General features: G+C 38.6%; 1 long non-coding RNA gene across 1 annotated transcript in view; it reads right to left on the reverse strand.

Annotated features, from left to right (window-relative positions):
- The window catches only part of LOC138030211 (uncharacterized), a 27,007-nt gene extending 11,724 nt beyond the window's left edge, over positions 1-15,283 (reverse strand). Inside the window, exon 1 of the long non-coding RNA XR_011128050.1 lies at positions 14,907-15,283. This is a non-coding gene — a long non-coding RNA (uncharacterized lncRNA). The remainder of the gene's footprint in view (positions 1-14,906) is intronic.
- Positions 15,284-19,393: the final 4,110 nt, after the last annotated feature.

Genomic DNA, 19,393 nt, shown 5'->3' on the forward strand with positions numbered 1-19,393 from the left:
GAGAGAGAGAGAGAGAGAGAGAGAGAGAGAGAGAGAGAGGAGAGAGAGAGAGAGGAGAGAGAGAGAGAAGAGAGAGAGAGAGAGAGAGAGAGGCAGAGTTATGTAGGTATTGCTACGAGAAGTGGGTATTTTCTACGGTAGCATTTACTCAAGAGTGCGTACTTGCTACTTGCTACGGGAGCAGATACCGACGGTGGGTACTTGCTACCAAAAGTAAGTATTTGCTACAGTAGCAAATACTTAAGCTAGTTATTTGCTACGTTTGTAAATATGAAGGGTGGGTAGTTGCTACTAAAAGTGAGTATTTGCTACAGAGGAGGGCATTGGCTGCAGTGCAGTGGTGTTTGAGCAAAATAACGCAAAATATTGGAAACAATCCTGGGTAGAAAATCCTGGGCGGAAAAATGTGCACTGTCCAGTAGTCCTCATAAGAGTAACGCTATTGAAATTAGTATTTCATCTTCATTATGACCCATCTGCCCACACGTAAGAAAGATAAATAAATATATGTATTTTAAAATGCTCTCCCACGCGTTTTAAGAAATTTTCGCATCCTTTTGGAATGGATAATTTTGCCCTCAGTACGAAACAATTTGTTTGTCCAGCGGTCTGCATGAAGAACACGTCCCTTCCTCTTTCCGTCCATGTGTTTTGATCTCAGACTGCAATGGCGGCAACTGATTGTAAGTGAGTAGTATAAGTTTTCATCATTAGTCTTTTGAACGTGGAGATTTACATTTAAGATCATTAAATTCCCTTCATGTGTGCTTTCTTTCCAATAAGTCAACCTTATTCAATTAATCGAGAGTTCGTGTATTTGGTACATTGAAAATAATCACCGCGGTAGAATCAAAGATATCTTTTTTTTAAATTAAGCAAAAGACCACAAGTTTCTATGGTTTATAGGCATGATAAACCACTTAGAATGTTGGAAGAACACTCGAAGAATTCGTAAATCACTCGCCTGAGGCTCGTGATTTACGAATTCCTCTCGTGTTCTACCAACATTCCGCATGGTTTATCAGCCTATAAACCATAGAAACTTGTGGTCTATTGCTTTTATATAATAATTCAGAAGACGCGCGATTTGTCCATGAGTTTACTGGCACAATAAAACATAGCTGATTGACCAATTGGAGTGCGCGCATTGATTTTGTTATTATATAATCTCTGATAAAGAGGCCGTGTGCCGTAGTACTATCACTGTTTTAATCTAACAACTAATTTTGTGTTCCGATTTTGCTTCAGCTGGCCCCACACTGAGAGAAATTAGTGCCGCGCTAATTCCACCGAGAATAATTCAAGCGTACGCAGCGCCAGTGCTGTTACCCGCACACCTAGCGCTGTTATTGTGTGGCTTACACGAAGTGTGAAAGCCACGCTATGCCATCGTCTAAGATATTTATTTGTCACCGAGAACCTTAATTTCTCAAGCTCAATGCTTTTGAATTCTAGGACAGATTGATTGTTCCCTGAAAATAAAAACTAACACATTGATTCAGTGAGAATAAAGAAATTTTTCATGAAATCAGTCTCGATAAGAAAAAGTATTTTGTATTACTCCTGACCTACCCACTTAAACTGGCTCATCATCACTAACTGCACTTTTAACCCGGAAGTGACATGAGTAATGACGACAAGAGGTTATCGTCACCAGCGCTAAGTTCGTTTTCTTCAGAAAAGTTCGCAGCGAAGAAAATACCACACATCTTTGATATTGAGCGCTATTTCCGCATTGACAAATGCGCATAAAAATTAACTCCGCACACCGGGCGAATTCTTCGCGGCAGAGTTAGCGATGCGCTATTTTCGCTAAATGCACGGGTGGCTTTAGAGTCACATTTCTTACATGCTATGTTTAGGTAATCGCACGCGAGTCTTCATCACTAAAGACCTAGTTAAATGTGAGGACCGATTGTGAAGTTACCAAAACATGAGCTAGTCTACGGCCACAAATCCCAATATATTTGAGCAGGCCATCATATTAATTATTGATAGGATGGGTCGGTACATTTCGCTGACCCCAGTCCATGGACTACCCAAATGGATTACCCAAATGGACTACCCTAAAAATACTATTTCGAATGAGTACTGATCCGTGTGTAAGCAGCATCTCAAATAGTGCTTACTTAAGCCTCAACACCCATTTTAAACAGCATTGTTCAACAGTATTTAAGTCTAAGCACACATTTAAAAAAGGTTAGCTTTCGATTATTGTTGTGATGGCCGATTACTTCATTTAAGCTAACCTTTTTAAAATGGGTGCTTAGACTTAAATACTGCTGAACAATGCTGTTTAAAATGGACGTTGAGGCGTAAGTAAGCACTATTTGAGATGCTGCTTACACATAGGGTAGTCCATTTGGGTAGTCCATGGACTGGGGGTCAGCGAAATGTACCAACCCTGATAGGATACAGCGACATGTAAAATCACTGAAACATCAGGACTAAAAAACTTGGTTTCGCGGTCCATTCGAGCCACTACTTTCTCAGGCTTCTTTGCAAAGGTGTTCCGTTAAAGTGCATCTATAAACTCAAATAATTTTGGTCTGCAATATTAATCTCCCCATCAAGAGCAAACATGTTTTACTATTCTCATCTCTGCCGGGTACTTGAAGTAGCAGTAATTTGAACCCACGACCGTATTGTGAGAGGCATGAGTCTATTCTCGAGCTTGCATCACAAACTGGTTTGCAATAGACCAACGCCGCTAACTCAATGTTGTACTCAATTCAAACCCTTTTGCTCGATAAAATGTTTTGTTTTGTTCTCGGTATTTCCATGTCATTCAAATGTGAATGTTACATTATAATGCAAGTACAATACACAAGGAATCTTAACCCCGGGAGATTTAAATTGGGTAGAACATTGAGCTAGCCGATTTGGTCTATGCGAAATTGCTTTGAAAACAGGAATACAAAGCAGTTTGTGTCGAAGAATCGAGAATAAACCCATACCTCTCACATGACGGTCATGGGTCCAAATTACTGCTAAATCTGTCAAGTTTACGTGGCTTGCATGGCATAGAAAAAGTGAAATTCTACACGATGTAGTTAACAATGGTGACATATCTTTCCTTTGGATGGGGAAATCTAATTTGAGTTTAGGTGCACTTTAACTGTAATGATCATCAGTTTAATAAGAAACTTGAATGTAAAAGCTGATAAAATATTGATTCTAAACGTTTTCGATCAATTTGATCATCATCAGAGTGAAATAATCTGCATACGCTCAGTGTTTTTATAGATCAGGCAGTGCCAGTTACGTAATACCTGTTCCCATGGGGAACAAGGTGAGGTCCAGTGATTGCACTTGTTTGTTTAGCTCTGGACGGAAGCGTGCGATGTAAAAGGCTCATTTTATTCTCCATTTTAACTATGAATGGGCAGTGGTTAAAACTTTAAACGTGAACTTGTGGTTAGGGTGTTTTCTAATGTGCTTGGCTGGCCCCGACTGCTTATTAACATGTTTCCCATATTACCTTATTACCTTCCCGTGGGAACAGATATCACATAACTGGCACTGCCTGAACTATAAGCACACTGATCGTATGCAGATGATCTCACTCTGATGATGATCAAACTGATCGAAAACGTTGAGACTCATAATTTTAACAGCTTTTACCTTCAAGTTTTATATTTTACTTTTATGGGCGAAATGTACAATCATCAGTTTATTTCCATTGAATTACGATAAGGAACTAATAAGAAGATAAATAGAAAATAACGTCCTCCGTTTCAATTAATTAGCTTTAACTATTTTGCTTCTTAGTGAAAATAGTAAGATACGTAAATTTTCGCAAGGGAAAAGACGATGAAAAATTCAGCGACTTCAATTAAACAGCCATTATATATGAGGTTATATATGAGGTTCATGTGAACGGTCTCCTAAGCTGATTCTCTTTTCACCAAAAAAGCACTTGCCCTACAGAAATCGTCATGTTAGTTGAAGGGTCACCTCGCAGCTCTTACAAGGTCTCACCTGATTGGAGACCACCCTTGAGGTTTAACAAAAGAACAAATAACAGAAACAATGGACCCAAGGCCTAAAACAAAAGGGCCATTGTTTCTGTTATTTGTTCTTTTGTTAAACCTCAAGGGTGGTCTCCAATCAGGTGAGACCTTGTAGGAGCTGCGAGGCTACCGAGTTGATCAACCCCCGCAAGACATTAGGCTTGTTGGCTGCAGTTTACGCATGGGCCGGATTTGCTAACACCAGTCCTATAAATATTTCCAAACTGAGTGTAATAAGGCTCTAACAGGCACTAAGTACTTGTGCATGTAGAAGCCAAAGGGAAAAAGGGAACGGAATGCAAAAAACGACCTGTAGGGAAATATTTCATATCATATTCAACTTTTAATGCTTAACGTTCTTATGAAAATATTTAGTTCAAGGTGTTAATGAAAATGCATAGAATTTTCAACGATTAATTACCAATGAGGAATGGTAAAGTTAGGTTGTTGAAACTGAATTGAGTTTCTCGCATAGTTCGTATTTCTGAAGTTTGATGTTTTGGTAAATATTTAGAATGAAAAGGCTAAAACATTATTCCTTACAAGTAGGAGAGCATTACTAGATTGTGAGCAGTGTCCCTTTTGCTCTACAATCCGCGGGATCAAACGAGCGCATCTTGCCTGCAGTAGAAGCCAAGAGTAGCGCGGGCCTCGGATAGTGAGTGAAAACTGAGAAACTTTCCAAACAAAAGAGACTGTTGGTAGTCTAGCGCATCACTTGCTGCAGATTTAGCATAAGCCTTATGGTTTTTCAGTACATAAGAAACAGTTTTGTGGAGAGCAACGTTTGCGAAATGTGATCCGTTTAGGAAATAAAGTTGTACTTCTCTTTCATGAATACCTTGTGTTTTCTCCTGTGATTTTAAAACCTACATTTGACTAGGGCCGATATGCAGAATCTAAGCCAATTTTAAACAAATGGTACACAGTTTAAGGTATCACCATTGTGAATCGTCTCCATTTTTCGAAGTAACCACCAGTGTGTCTAGCAGTCAATGCTATCCATCTGTAGATAATTACCTATTCGTTTTATAACTTGTCGTAAACGCAATAGCAAAACAAAGGTCCAGTGCACCATTTAGCAATTGGTTCATTCCTTAGCCAAAGCCATGATGAGAACGAAAATGAATGCCTTAATTGATCGGCTTACAGCATCGCAGAAAGATATAAAAAAAACAATGTGCCAATGACTTTTATTAGGCCATTAGCACTATCAACAAGATACGTCCAGAAATGCACGTAATTAGATGCAAGTGGATTTCAACAAGCATGACGAGGTGTCCACCTGCTCTTTTTCTCAACTTTTACGTCACTAATCTCTCGGAATACAGACAATTAACATCACAAAGTGTCCCTCAAATACTGCTTCCCAAGTAAGGATAAACTGCTGAATTTACCCTGACCTAAAAATAACGCTAACATTCACCCTAACCTTGTTAGATATAGATAGAAAATGCCTAGATTTAAAGGGACACTTCGTGTTGGGTGTCGAAATTGGGTGTTTAGCTAATTGTGTGCATTTCTTGACCTAAAGCCTGGCCAAACACTCGCAGCATTTCAACGCAACATCTTGCAACATTGCTGGGCACAACATGTTGCATACGTTTGACCACCTTGTTGCGATATGTTGCAACATGTAGGATAATGTTGGACCAAATATGAAAACGGACAATTATTTTGAGCAACATTGTGGATGTTGCAGATGTTGCACTCCTTTGGCCACGTTCACGCAACATAGTTGCACCAGGGAATGCGCGCTAGGTTCACTTTTTGCGCGCCAGGGGCCTGGGGCACATAAACCTCAACATGTTGCGTTGAAAATGTTGAAAATGTTGCGTGCGTTTGGCCAGCCCGTTCAACAAGTCGCAACATCAAGCAACGTGGCAAGACGTTGCGTTGAAATGTTGCGAGCGCTTGGCCAAGCCTTACGTGTATCAACAAGCTTATGATGGCAAGGAGCGAAACCGTAGAGAAGATCCTTGATTGCAATTTTAATCGAAGGGGTGTCTGGGGTGTGGTGGGGAGGGGTGAGTTTGGGCATAAGGTGGCAACGAAATGTGTAAGTTGGAGTAAACACCAGCTTCTATCCCCACCATATAATTATTCTTGATAAATGACCAGTACGCGAATTTCTCCAAGATCTTTTCTCTCTAATTCATGTCCATTAAAAAGCAGTAGTTGCTTTATTTATAGTACAGCCACAATCAGAATTCTCAAGAATAGACCTCGTGAATTGAAGTGCCTGGTCAGTACAAAAACCTATAAAAAATAGGCTTTCCAACTATTATTAGACACCAAATATCCTTGGGTCACTCTTAAAGAGACTAATGGGGTGATAATTCTCCGAATTTCTTATCAGTCGTGTTATATGGCCTTTTTATAAAACGAAATGAAAGTAGGTATTTGCTGCAAAAGCGCGTATTTGCTCCTTCATTTTTGCGTTTTTGAATAAAACTTCAAAAATTAGCCGTTCTAGCAGTTCTATATCCACGCTCATCATACTTTGAAGTGACGGAAATATTGTGGACTGTTTAATTTCTTCGTATGAGGAGTAATTTACTCGTGAGGGATAACTTCTCTTCTTCACGAAAAAACAAAGTGCGTATTTGCTCCTGAAACAGGTATTTGCTACGAAATGGTTTTTTAACGATAAAATTGTTCAAAATTCGTTTATTCCTCTTTAATTGCTTTCAGATAGTGCATTTTAACAAGCGCTAACCTCACCAAAGGAGAAAACAAAGATATGACCGCCGGTTTGACTTTTAAAAAGAAAAAACCTTTCCCAGTCTTTTGAAAAAATCCTGATCCCTCAAGTCGTACAGAAAACCTACCCTACAACAACCTTTTAAGCAGAAATTGAAGACATCGTAAAAAGAAGAATATTACTGATCGCAGAGGGGTTTCATAGGAATGTCTATCGTTGTCATGACCTTTAAAAGCCGAATTGTTTCCTGAATTTTACGTAATTATTGATGGATGTACCAAAAAAGGAGTATTTGCTACCCTTTTCGGATTTAAACGGAAATAAATTGCACGTCAAAAAATTAACTCCAATCTTTGAGGATTGGATGCCATCTGCGAAATACCAGCTTTTGTAAAAAGTGTTAAAAATGTCATTTATATTACATTTGAATTTTTTGAAGGCATAGGGAAAACATGTAGCATATACCTAAAGATGAATCTAAAGAGAGAGAGAGAGAGAGAGAGAGAGAGAGAGAGAGAGAGAGAGAGAGAGAGAGAGAGAGAGAGGCAGAGTTATGTAGGTATTTGCTACGAGAAGTGGGTATTTTCTACGGTAGCATTTACTCAAGAGTGCGTACTTGCTACATAGGTAAGTACTTGCTACGGGAGCAGATACCGACGGTGGGTACTTGCTACCATACGTAAGTATTTGCTACAGTAGCAAATACCTAAGCTAAGTATTTGCTACGTTTGCTATAGTAGCAAATACTTAAGCTAGGTATTTGCTACGTTTGTAAATATGAAGGGTGGGTAGTTGCTACTAAAAGTGAGTATTTGCTACAGAGGAGGGCATTGGCTGCAGTGCAGTGGTGTTTGAGCAAAATAACGCAAAATATTGGAAACAATCCTGGGTAGAAAATCCTGGGCGGAAAAATGTGCACTGTCCAGTAGTCCTCATAAGAGTAACGCTATTGAAATTAGTATTTCATCTTCATTATGACCCATCTGCCCACACGTAAGAAAGATAAATAAATATATGTATTTAAAATGCTCTCCCACGCGTTTTAAGAATTTTTCGCATCCTTTTGGAATGGATAATTTTTCCCTCAGTACGAAACAATTTGTTTGTCCAGCGGTCTGCATGAAGAACACGTCCCTTCCTCTTTCCGTCCATGTGTTTTGATCTCAGACTGCAATGGCGGCAACTGATTGTAAGTGAGTAGTATAAGTTTTCATCATTAGTCTTTTGAACGTGGAGATTTACATTTAAGATCATTAAATTCCCTTCATGTGTGCTTTCTTTCCAATAAGTCAACCTTATTCAATTAATCGAGAGTTCGTGTATTTGGTACATTGAAAATAATCACCGCGGTAGAATCAAAGATATCTTTTTTTTAAATTAAGCAAAAGACCACAAGTTTCTATGGTTTATAGGCATGATAAACCACTTAGAATGTTGGAAGAACACTCGAAGAATTCGTAAATCACTCGCCTGAGGCTCGTGATTTACGAATTCCTCTCGTGTTCTACCAACATTCCGCATGGTTTATCAGCCTATAAACCATAGAAACTTGTGGTCTATTGCTTTTATATAATAATTCAGAAGACGCGCGATTTGTCCATGAGTTTACTGGCAAAATAAAACATAGCTGATTGACCAATCAGAGTGCGCGCATTGATTTTGTTATTATATAATCTCTGATAAAGAGGCCGTGTGCCGTAGTACTATCACTGTTTTGATCTAACAACTAATTTTGTGTTCCGATTTTGCTTAAGCCGGCCGCACACTGGGAGAAAATGCGCCGCGCTAATTCCACCGAGAATAATTCAAGCGTACGCAGCGCCAGTGCTGTTACCCGCACACCTAGCGCTGTTATTGTGTGGCTTACACGAAGTGTGAAAGCCACACTATGCCATCGTCTAAGATATTTATTTGTCACCGAGAACCTTAATTTCTCAAGCTCAATGCTTTTGAATTCTAGGACAGATTGATTGTTCCCTGAAAAGAAAAACTAATACATTGATTCAGTGAGAATAAAGAAATTTTTCATGAAATCAGTCTCGATAAGAAAAAGTATTTTGTATTACTCCTGACCTACCCACTTAAACTGGCTCATCATCACTATCTGCACTTTTAACCCGGAAGTGACATGAGTAATGACGACAAGAGGTTATCGTCACCAGCGATAAGTTCGTTTTCTTCAGAAAACTTCGCAGCGAAGAAAATACCACACATCTTTGATATTGAGCGCTATTTCCGCATTGACAAATGCGCATAAAAATTAACTCCGCACACCGGGCGAATTCTTCGCGGCAGAGTTAGCGATGCGCTATTTTCGCTAAATGCACGGGTGGCTTTAGAGTCACATTTCTTACATGCTATGTTTAGGTAATCGCACGCGAATCTTCATCACTAAAGACCTAGTTAAATGTGAGGATCGATTGTGAAGTTACCAAAACATGAGCTAGTCTTCGGCCACAAATCCCAATATATTTGAGCAGGCCATCATATTAATTATTGATAGGATGGGTCGGTACATTTCGCTGACCCCAGTCCATGGACTACCCAAATGGATTACCCAAATGGACTACCCTAAAAATACTATTTCGAATGAGTACTGATCCGTGTGTAAGCAGCATCTCAAATAGTGCTTACTTAAGCCTCGACACCCATTTTAAACAGCATTGTTTAACAGTATTTAAGTCTAAGCACACATTTAAAAAAGGTTAGCTTTCGATTATTGTTGTGATGGCCGATTACTTCATTTAAGCTAACCTTTTTAAAATGGGTGCTTAGACTTAAATACTGCTGAACAATGCTGTTTAAAATGGACGTTGAGGCGTAAGTAAGCACTATTTGAGATGCTGCTTGCACATAGGGTAGTCCATTTGGGTACTCCATGGACTGGGGGTCAGCGAAATGTACCAACCCTGATAGGATACAGCGACATGTAAAATCACTGAAACATCAGGACTAAAAAACTTGGTTTCGCGGTCCATTCGAGCCACTACTTTCTCAGGCTTCTTTGCAAAGGTGTTCCGTTAAAGTGCATCTATAAACTCAAATAATTTTGGTCTGCAATATTAATCTCCCCATCAAGAGCAAACATGTTTTACTATTCTCATCTCTGCCGGGTACTTGCAGTAGCAGTAATTTGAACCCACGACCGTATTGTGAGATGCATGAGTCTATTCTCGAGCTTGCATCAGAAACTGGTTTCCAATAGACCAAAGCCGCTAACTCAATGTTGTACTCAATTCAAACCCTTTTGCTCGATAAAATGTTTTGTTTTGTTCTCGGTATTTCCATGTCATTCAAATGTGAATGTTACATTATAATGCAAGTACAATACACAAGGAATCTTAACCCCGGGAGATTTGAATTGGGTAGAACATTGAGCTAGCCGATTTGGTCTATGCGAAATTGCTTTGAAAACAGGAATACAAAGCAGTTTGTGTCGAAGAATCGAGAATAAACCCATACCTCTCACATGACGGTCATGGGTCCAAATTACTGCTAAATCTGTCAAGTTTACGTGGCTTGCATGGCATAGAAAAAGTGAAATTCTACACGATGTAGTTAACAATGGTGACATATCTTTCCTTTGGATGGGGAAATCTAATTTGAGTTTAGGTGCACTTTAACTGTAATGATCATCAGTTTAATAAGAAACTTGAATGTAAAAGCTGATAAAATATTGAGTCTAAACGTTTTCGATCAATTTGATCATCATCAGAGTGAAATAATCTGCATACGCTCAGTGTTCTTATAGATCAGGCAGTGCCAGTTATGTAATACCTGTTCCCATGGGGAACAAGGTGAGGTCCAGTGATTGCACTTGTTTGTTTAGCTCTGGACGGAAGCGTGCGATGTAAAAGGCTCATTTTATTCTCCATTTTAACTATGAATGGGCAGTGGTTAAAACTTTAAACGTGAACTTGTGGTTAGGGTGTTTTCTAATGTGCTTGGCTGGCCCCGACTGCTTATTAACATGTTTCCCATATTACCTTATTACCTTCCCGTGGGAACAGATATCACATAACTGGCACTGCCTGAACTATAAGCACACTGATCGTATGCAGATGATCTCACTCTGATGATGATCAAACTGATCGAAAACGTTGAGACTCATAATTTTAACAGCTTTTACCTTCAAGTTTTATATTTTACTTTTATGGGCGAAATGTACAATCATCAGTTTATTTCCATTGAATTACGATAAGGAACTAATAAGAAGATAAATAGAAAATAACGTCCTCCGTTTCAATTAATTAGCTTTAACTATTTTGCTTCTTAGTGAAAATAGTAAGATACGTAAATTTTCGCAAGGGAAAAGACGATGAAAAATTCAGCGACTTCAATTAAACAGCCATTATATATGAGGTTATATATGAGGTTCATGTGAACGGTCTCCTAAGCTGATTCTCTTTTCACCAAAAAAGCACTTGCCCTACAGAAATCGTCATGTTAGTTGATAGTTGATCAACCCCAGCAAGACATTAGGCTTGTTGGCTGCAGTTTACGCATGGGCCGGATTTGCTAACACCAGTCCTATAAATATTTCCAAACTGAGTGTAATAAGGCTCTAACAGGCACTAAGTACTTGTGCATGTAGAAGCCAAAGGGAAAAAGGGAACGGAATGCAAAAAACGACCTGTAGGGAAATATTTCATATCATAATCAACTTTGAATGCTTAACGTTCTTATGAAAATATTTAGTTCAAGGTGTTAATGAAAATGCATAGAATTTTCAACGATTAATTACCAATGAGGAATGGTAAAGTTAGGTTGTTGAAACTGAATTGAGTTTCTCGCATAGTTCGTATTTCTGAAGTTTGATGTTTTGGTAAATATTTAGAATGAAAAGGCTAAAACATTATTCCTTACAAGTAGGAGAGCATTACTAGATTGTGAGCAGTGTCCCTTTTGCTCTACAATCCGCGGGATCAAACGAGCGCATCTTGCCTGCAGTAGAAGCCAAGAGTAGCGCGGGCCTCGGATAGTGAGTGAAAACTGAGAAACTTTCCAAACAAAAGAGACTGTTGGTAGTCTAGCGCATCACTTGCTGCAGATTTAGCATAAGCCTTATGGTTTTTCAGTACATAAGAAACAGTTTTGTGGAGAGCAACGTTTGCGAAATGTGATCCGTTTAGGAAATAAAGTTGTACTTCTCTTTCATGAATACCTTGTGTTTTCTCCTGTGATTTTAAAACCTACATTTGACTAGGGCCGATATGCAGAATCTAAGCCAATTTTAAACAAATGGTACACAGTTTAAGGTATCACCATTGTGAATCGTCTCCATTTTTCGAAGTAACCACCAGTGTGTCTAGCAGTCAATGCTATCCATCTGTAGATAATTACCTATTCGTTTTATAACTTGTCGTAAACGCAATAGCAAAACAAAGGTCCAGTGCACCATTTAGCAATTGGTTCATTCCTTAGCCAAAGCCATGATGAGAACGAAAATGAATGCCTTAATTGATCGGCTTACAGCATCGCAGAAAGATATAAAAAAAACAATGTGCCAATGACTTTTATTAGGCCATTAGCACTATCAACAAGATACGTCCAGAAATGCACGTAATTAGATGCAAGTGGATTTCAACAAGCATGACGAGGTGTCCACCTGCTCTTTTTCTCAACTTTTACGTCACTAATCTCTCGGAATACAGACAATTAACATCACAAAGTGTCCCTCAAATACTGCTTCCCAAGTAAGGATAAACTGCTGAATTTACCCTGACCTAAAAATAACGCTAACATTCACCCTAACCTTGTTAGATATAGATAGAAAATGCCTAGATTTAAAGGGACACTTCGTGTTGGGTGTCGAAATTGGGTGTTTAGCTAATTGTGTGCATTTCTTGACCTAAAGCCTGGCCAAACACTCGCAGCATTTCAACGCAACATCTTGCAACATTGCTGGGCACAACATGTTGCATACGTTTGACCACCTTGTTGCGATATGTTGCAACATGTAGGATAATGTTGGACCAAATATGAAAACGGACAATTATTTTGAGCAACATTGTGGATGTTGCAGATGTTGCACTCCTTTGGCCACGTTCACGCAACATAGTTGCACCAGGGAATGCGCGCTAGGTCCACTTGTTGCGCGCCAGGGGCCTGGGGCACATAAACCTCAACATGTTGCGTTGAAAATGTTGAAAATGTTGCGTGCGTTTGGCCAGCCCGTTCAACAAGTCGCAACATCAAGCAACGTGGCAAGACGTTGCGTTGAAATGTTGCGAGCGCTTGGCCAAGCCTTACGTGTATCAACAAGCTTATGATGGCAAGGAGCGAAACCGTAGAGAAGATCCTTGATTGCAATTTTAATCGAAGGGGTGTCTGGGGTGTGGTGGGGAGGGGTGAGTTTGGGCATAAGGTGGCAACGAAATGTGTAAGTTGGAGTAAACACCAGCTTCTATCCCCACCATATAATTATTCTTGATAAATGACCAGTACGCGAATTTCTCCAAGATCTTTTCTCTCTAATTCATGTCCATTAAAAAGCAGTAGTTGCTTTATTTATAGTACAGCCACAATCAGAATTCTCAAGAATAGACCTCGTGAATTGAAGTGCCTGGTCAGTACAAAAACCTATAAAAAATAGGCTTTCCAACTATTATTAGACACCAAATATCCTTGGGTCACTCTTAAAGAGACTAATGGGGTGATAATTCTCCGAATTTCTTATCAGTCGTGTTATATGGCCTTTTTATAAAACGAAATGAAAGTAGGTATTTGCTGCAAAAGCGCGTATTTGCTCCTTCATTTTTGCGTTTTTGAATAAAACTTCAAAAATTAGCCGTTCTAGCAGTTCTATATCCACGCTCATCATACTTTGAAGTGACGAAAATATTGTGGACTGTTTAATTTCTTCGTATGAGGAGTAATTTACTCGTGAGGGATAACTTCTCTTCTTCACGAAAAAACAAAGTGCGTATTTGCTCCTGAAACAGGTATTTGCTACGAAATGGTTTTTTAACGATAAAATTGTTCAAAATTCGTTTATTCCTCTTTAATTGCTTTCAGATAGTGCATTTTAACAAGCGCTAACCTCACCAAAGGAGAAAACAAAGATATGACCGCCGGTTTGACTTTTAAAAAGAAAAAACCTTTCCCAGTCTTTTGAAAAAATCCTGATCCCTCAAGTCGTACAGAAAACTTACCCTACAACAACCTTTTAAGCAGAAATTGAAAACATCGTAAAAAGAAGAATATTACTGATCGCAGAGGGGTTTCATAGGAATGTCCATCGTTGTCATGACCTTTAAAAGCCGAATTGTTTTCTGAATTTTACGTAATTATTGATGGATGTACCAAAAAAGGAGTATTTGCTACCCTTTTCGGATTTAAACGGAAATAAATTGCACGTCAAAAAATTAACTCCAATCTTTGAGGATTGGATGCCATCTGTGAAACACCAGCTTTTGTAAAAAGTGTTAAAGATGTCATTTATATTACATTTGAATTTTTTGAAGGCATAGGGAAAACAAGTAGCATATACCTAATGATGAATCTAAAGAGAGAGAGAGAGAGAGAGAGAGAGAGAGAGAGAGAGAGAGAGAGAGAGAGAGAGAGAGAGAGAGAGAGAGAGAGAGAGAGAGAGGAGAGAGGAGAGAGAGAGAGAGAGAGAGAGAGAGAGAGAGAGAGAGAGACCCAACGGAACACAACTTTAGGGATGTTAATTACTTCCTTAACATAGCGGAAAAATGGATTATTACTGACACGGATGACAAAGCACTACAACAAGCAGTGAAAAATGAATTATACTGCGCCACGGACGATATTTTCCTTGCACTCTTTCACAAATTATCCACCCAAAAAAATTCAATCCTCTTTCAAGATTGACGATAAAATAATCTTAAGTACACAGTCGAAATACCATAACTGGATAGGGAAAACAACTCCTTTATGCCAATTACTTTTCCAGTAATTAGAAGTTACTAACATATGCTTTTCCTTAATAATTTTTCTACATGTATTTAGTTTAGGGTTGGAAGAGACAGGGGCAACGTCAAAATCCCAATAACAAGGTTAAGTTAACCTTGAGGTTTTCAAAAAGCAGACTCCAAAATTAAACATGGTCAGCTCCAAACGAAAAAAAGTGAATTCTTCTGAAGTTTAAACTTTTTCTTTTAATTAAAAGAACAATAGTAAGTTAAAAGCTAAACTTGACGTATAACCCATTTGAAAATTCTTACCATTGAGTCAATGATCCTGCCATGAACATGTTGACAGCAAAAAGAGATGAACCAAGTAATTCACTTCTGCTTGTCCGCACAAGTTAAAAAGCTGACAAAGAGTTGCTCATATTAACTGTGAGTTCCCATGATGTATCTTCACTGGTTTAGCAGGCTTCAGCAGCACTTCCTCCAACCACAGTCAACTCGTCCCTGCACCGTACGCACATCCGAACACCTGATGCTGTTTCTAATAAAAATAATTGATATAATATTAAAATAAGTATAATATTTATGCTAATTAATGCACTTGTTTGTTTGTCACGCCGTTTGCGTCTTAATTTGGATGCATAGTTCTGGTTTCGATGAAGACGGCAATCAATAAGCCTGCGAGCAGGCTCTCCGAGGGACTGGGGCTGGGGTTGAATGATCATTCAATCTCCCACGCAGCCCCAGTCCCCCGGGGAGCCGTGCAAGCATAGTCACGCCTCCCCTCCCCCTCTATCTGCAACCTCGTTCCCAGGGCTTCTCCCTCATGTGGGGGCGGGGCAATAAAAAAACGCCCCTCCCCCAAATGAGGGAGAAGCCCTGGGAACGAGGTTGCAGATAGAGGGGGAGGGGAATCGTGACTATGCTTGCACGGCATTATTGATTGCCGTTTTTATCGAAACCAGAACTATGCATCCAAATTAAGACGCAATCGGTGTGACAAACAAACAAGCGCATTGTTTGAAAATACTTACTTGGCGTTTGTATGCTTCGACACACATCCTCAGAAGTGACTGTTAACTAATTGTTGCTAAATTCTCTCTCCTACAGCACTTCCTCCAACCACAGTCAACTCGTCCCTGCACTGTACACACATCGATATCGGAACGCCTTTTTAACTGCAATAAATGATATATTTCATATTTAAGTTTTTATTTTAATTATTTATGTACATTTTGTATTTTTACTGGGTTGCCGTAGGGCAACCCCAGTCGGAAAGTGGGTGGCATTTGTTCGGTATTCTTTTTTTTCCGTGTCCGTAAAAGTCTTGCCTGTCACTCCCCTACTAAGTGGTATCTTTGTGCATAGAGCCTTCTGCTCGTATTTTCTTAGGATCGAGAGGGTAGTTGAAATGCATAGATTTCTCTGGTGGACACAATAGCATGATAAACTTAACCGGCAATGGCGTCGAAAGTCTTGTAACGCGAATGGCGTTTTAGTGGATCTTTGAACAAAATATACCCTTATGAAGCTCAATAATGGCAAATCAATTGGATACTGAAAAAGACAGGCGGTGGAATCTTAAAACCGACGAGTAATGGACTTCGACAACAATCTGTTGCCCGTCGAGCCGAAATCAAAGTGAGCTGCATTTCTAATTTTACCAAGTGTGTTGTTATGTAAAACACTGAAACAAAATGAAATTCTCTGGTAACTTATGGGTTCAACAAAGACAGAACAAATCAAACACCTTAATTAACCACATAATTGGAAATTGGAATTATTTGAAAGAAAGCTTGTCGTCTATTTTGTGCCTCATTATTCAAGGAAAAGGTTCTTCATGGAAACGGTTTGATCCTGAAATTTTAATTTGGTGTAATATTGCACATATTTGACACAACTGAGTTTTTTTCTCTTCACGCACGCAATGAAATAGGAAGGGGTTTTTGCCTCTAATCGCAAATATGTTGTTTGTTCCAAAAAATTGTTCGCTGGAAAAGGTGGCTTTTATGAATTCATCATGTTTTATAATATGCGAGCTTAACTGGATAGTTTTTATGGCAATAGTAAAGCATTTTCGTGTTAAAATGAGGTTAGTGTCTTTCTGTTGTGCTTGTTGAAAACTGGAAACTAGTGTTACACGAGCTTTAGTTTGATTGACATGTGAGAGGAATTAGATCTTATCGAGTTTTTGGCGGTATTATATTTTGTGTATTGGCGGAATTATATCTCGGAAATCTTAGGAAATCGTCTCTACCAGGAATTGTATTCTAAAAGGAAGTCATCTATCATTAAAGATTATGGATCATTAAAACAGTGCTAACTTAATTAAATATAAATATAAATATACATTCTGCCTCGTGAGTTTGTTATTCTCGTTAACCAGCAATGGCCTCGAAAGTCATTGCAACGCGAATGGCGTTTTAGTGCATCTTTTATGTTGCTTGTTTCAATAAAATGTTTCGCTGGAAAAGGATTCTGTGATATTTTCTGCCTTTGTGAATTATAATATCATAATGTGTATTGAATTTTCGAGCTTAAGGTTGAAATGTGATACGGGAGGATATTTTTAGTACTGCTCTGTCAGCAGGAAAGGTTCACGAAAATAAGCAGGTCTGTTGGAAGCGTGCTTGAGTTTCAACAAAATGAGCCCCAAAATCAGCAAAAAATTGTGACTCCGCTGAATAATAAAGTAGCTCCTATTTCCAAAATGACGGAATTACCTGGTGATAAATAACCTCGTCTTGGAGAGTAAATTTTTGACTTAGCAGAAACAATGGTCAACCTAAAGGGTTTGGGCGGAGTGACAAACATGCAAGCGCATTGTTTGAAATTACTTACTTGGCGTTCGTATGCTTTGACATACATCCTCAGAAGTAATTGTTAACTAAGTGTTAATTCATTAATCAAATTATTGTTAATAATTAGTTACTTAATAGGTTACATGTTAAAAAGTTTAAATTCGAAGTAAATGGTCACTTCTGAGGATGTATGTCGAAGCATAGGAAACGTCATGTAAATAATTTCAAACAATGCGCTTGTTTATACTTTAATGTTTGTCACCGCTTTTTTTTTTATTATTATTCTTTGTCTTGCGCGACATAAATAGAACTACTCCTCTCAAAATGGATAGGTTACCTTAGTTGTTGTTGTCGGATATGGATAGTTCTCGCTGTTCATTTCACTCCGAGGGGTGTTCCCTTTAACTGTAACTACTCGGCTTAGTTTGCGGCAAAGAAAGCTTTCATATCTTTTAGATCTTCGACAAGGAAATAGTCTCCTTTTCTACGATTAACGCGTGGATTTTACGCACTTCTCTTATATCTCCTCAACAGTATTTACGTCCTGTAGGAAATGTCCTCGGCAGTTGGTTCCCCTTCCCTATCTGCGTCCACGACCTCTTGTACTTGTTGTTTGCCTCTTTGGCCGCTCTGCGCCTTTTACTCGATGTTGCTTTGAGACTAACTTCTCCGACAGCTACGAGCTGGGGTATCGTTATTGCGCTATTCGTGTTTTCCTCGTACTTCATCTTCTTTTTGTCTTGTTGGTCTTAATTCTTCCTCATTGTCGTCTTGTGATGTTTCCTTTCTTCGTACCCTTATGAAACTGTATTATCGTTTAGAGGTGTTTATCTTTTCCCGGTGAGGTACCCTTTTCAATTAGCACCCACACTATGATCACATAGAATGCGAGAATATAATCACCTGAACAATTGTATCAAAAGAAGTTTTCCTCTAAACAAATTTCCTGTAATATTACCAAGTTATCAAACGTTATTTCGAAGCGTCTTGTTCTTTAAAGGATCCTCCACTCTAACCAAGAAATAACTTTAAATCATAGGTACTTTAGTTTACCATCAAATTTTATACCTTATTATAGGAAATTAACGCTCAAAGGAAATTAAGGTATTGGAAATTAACGCGACTTAAATTAACGCGAATTTAATGGAAAACGACTTTCGAATAAAGAAAATTAACGCGAAAGAGGTAGAATTTCATAATAAAGGAAATTAACGCGATTAAATACGCGAAATCAAAAGAGAAGATATTGACATCACTTCTGATAGCGACAACGATGAAGATGAACTCGAAATATTGTAAACCCTTGCCCTAGCTTTTGTGAAAGATTAAAAACTAAGGGTAAATGGAAAGAAAGAAAGCTTGTAGTTAATGTTTTTTAGGTGTCAAGAATGTCTGCACAGTTTCCAAAATTGGGGTTAAGATACTGGAAATTAAGAGCGCGGAAATTAACGCTGCACTTAATTAACGTCGCGGAAATTAACGCTCAACAAAATTAACGCGAATTTTAACGATTCGCGTTAATTTCATGGAGCGTTAATTTCCTATAATAAGGTATATTTTTTCCCGTAAAAAACGTTTGCATTGGAAATAAATTAATTTCATAATCGCTATTTTTTTGCTTCAAATTACCCGGGGGCCACCATCTTGAATAATTGTGACAATAAATGTTAATATTAATTCTTTTAGGCTAATGTTATTTAGCTCTTATTAACCAAGCAGGAAGTCTGTACATAGGCAGCCCAAGTTAGCGTCATTAGAGTACGAGTGCAAAGCTGTGTTGCGTTACAGGCAGCCGTTGAGAACAGTCGATTATGAAGCCTAAAAACGCTCAATTTAACGTTCATTCAATAAAAGGAATGAAAATGACTCACCTCTGGTGTATTCTTGTGCTTTTTGGAGCTTATTTTACCGTTTCGGGAATTTCGGGAATTCCGTGTTTCCAATGTTCTAAGACGAAGTAGAACACGATGCTTTCAAAAATTGTAAAAGTAAAATTTC

The sequence above is a fragment of the Montipora capricornis genome, chromosome 13, assembly GCF_036669925.1.
Source record: "Montipora capricornis isolate CH-2021 chromosome 13, ASM3666992v2, whole genome shotgun sequence".
Taxonomy (NCBI): domain Eukaryota; kingdom Metazoa; phylum Cnidaria; class Anthozoa; order Scleractinia; family Acroporidae; genus Montipora; species Montipora capricornis.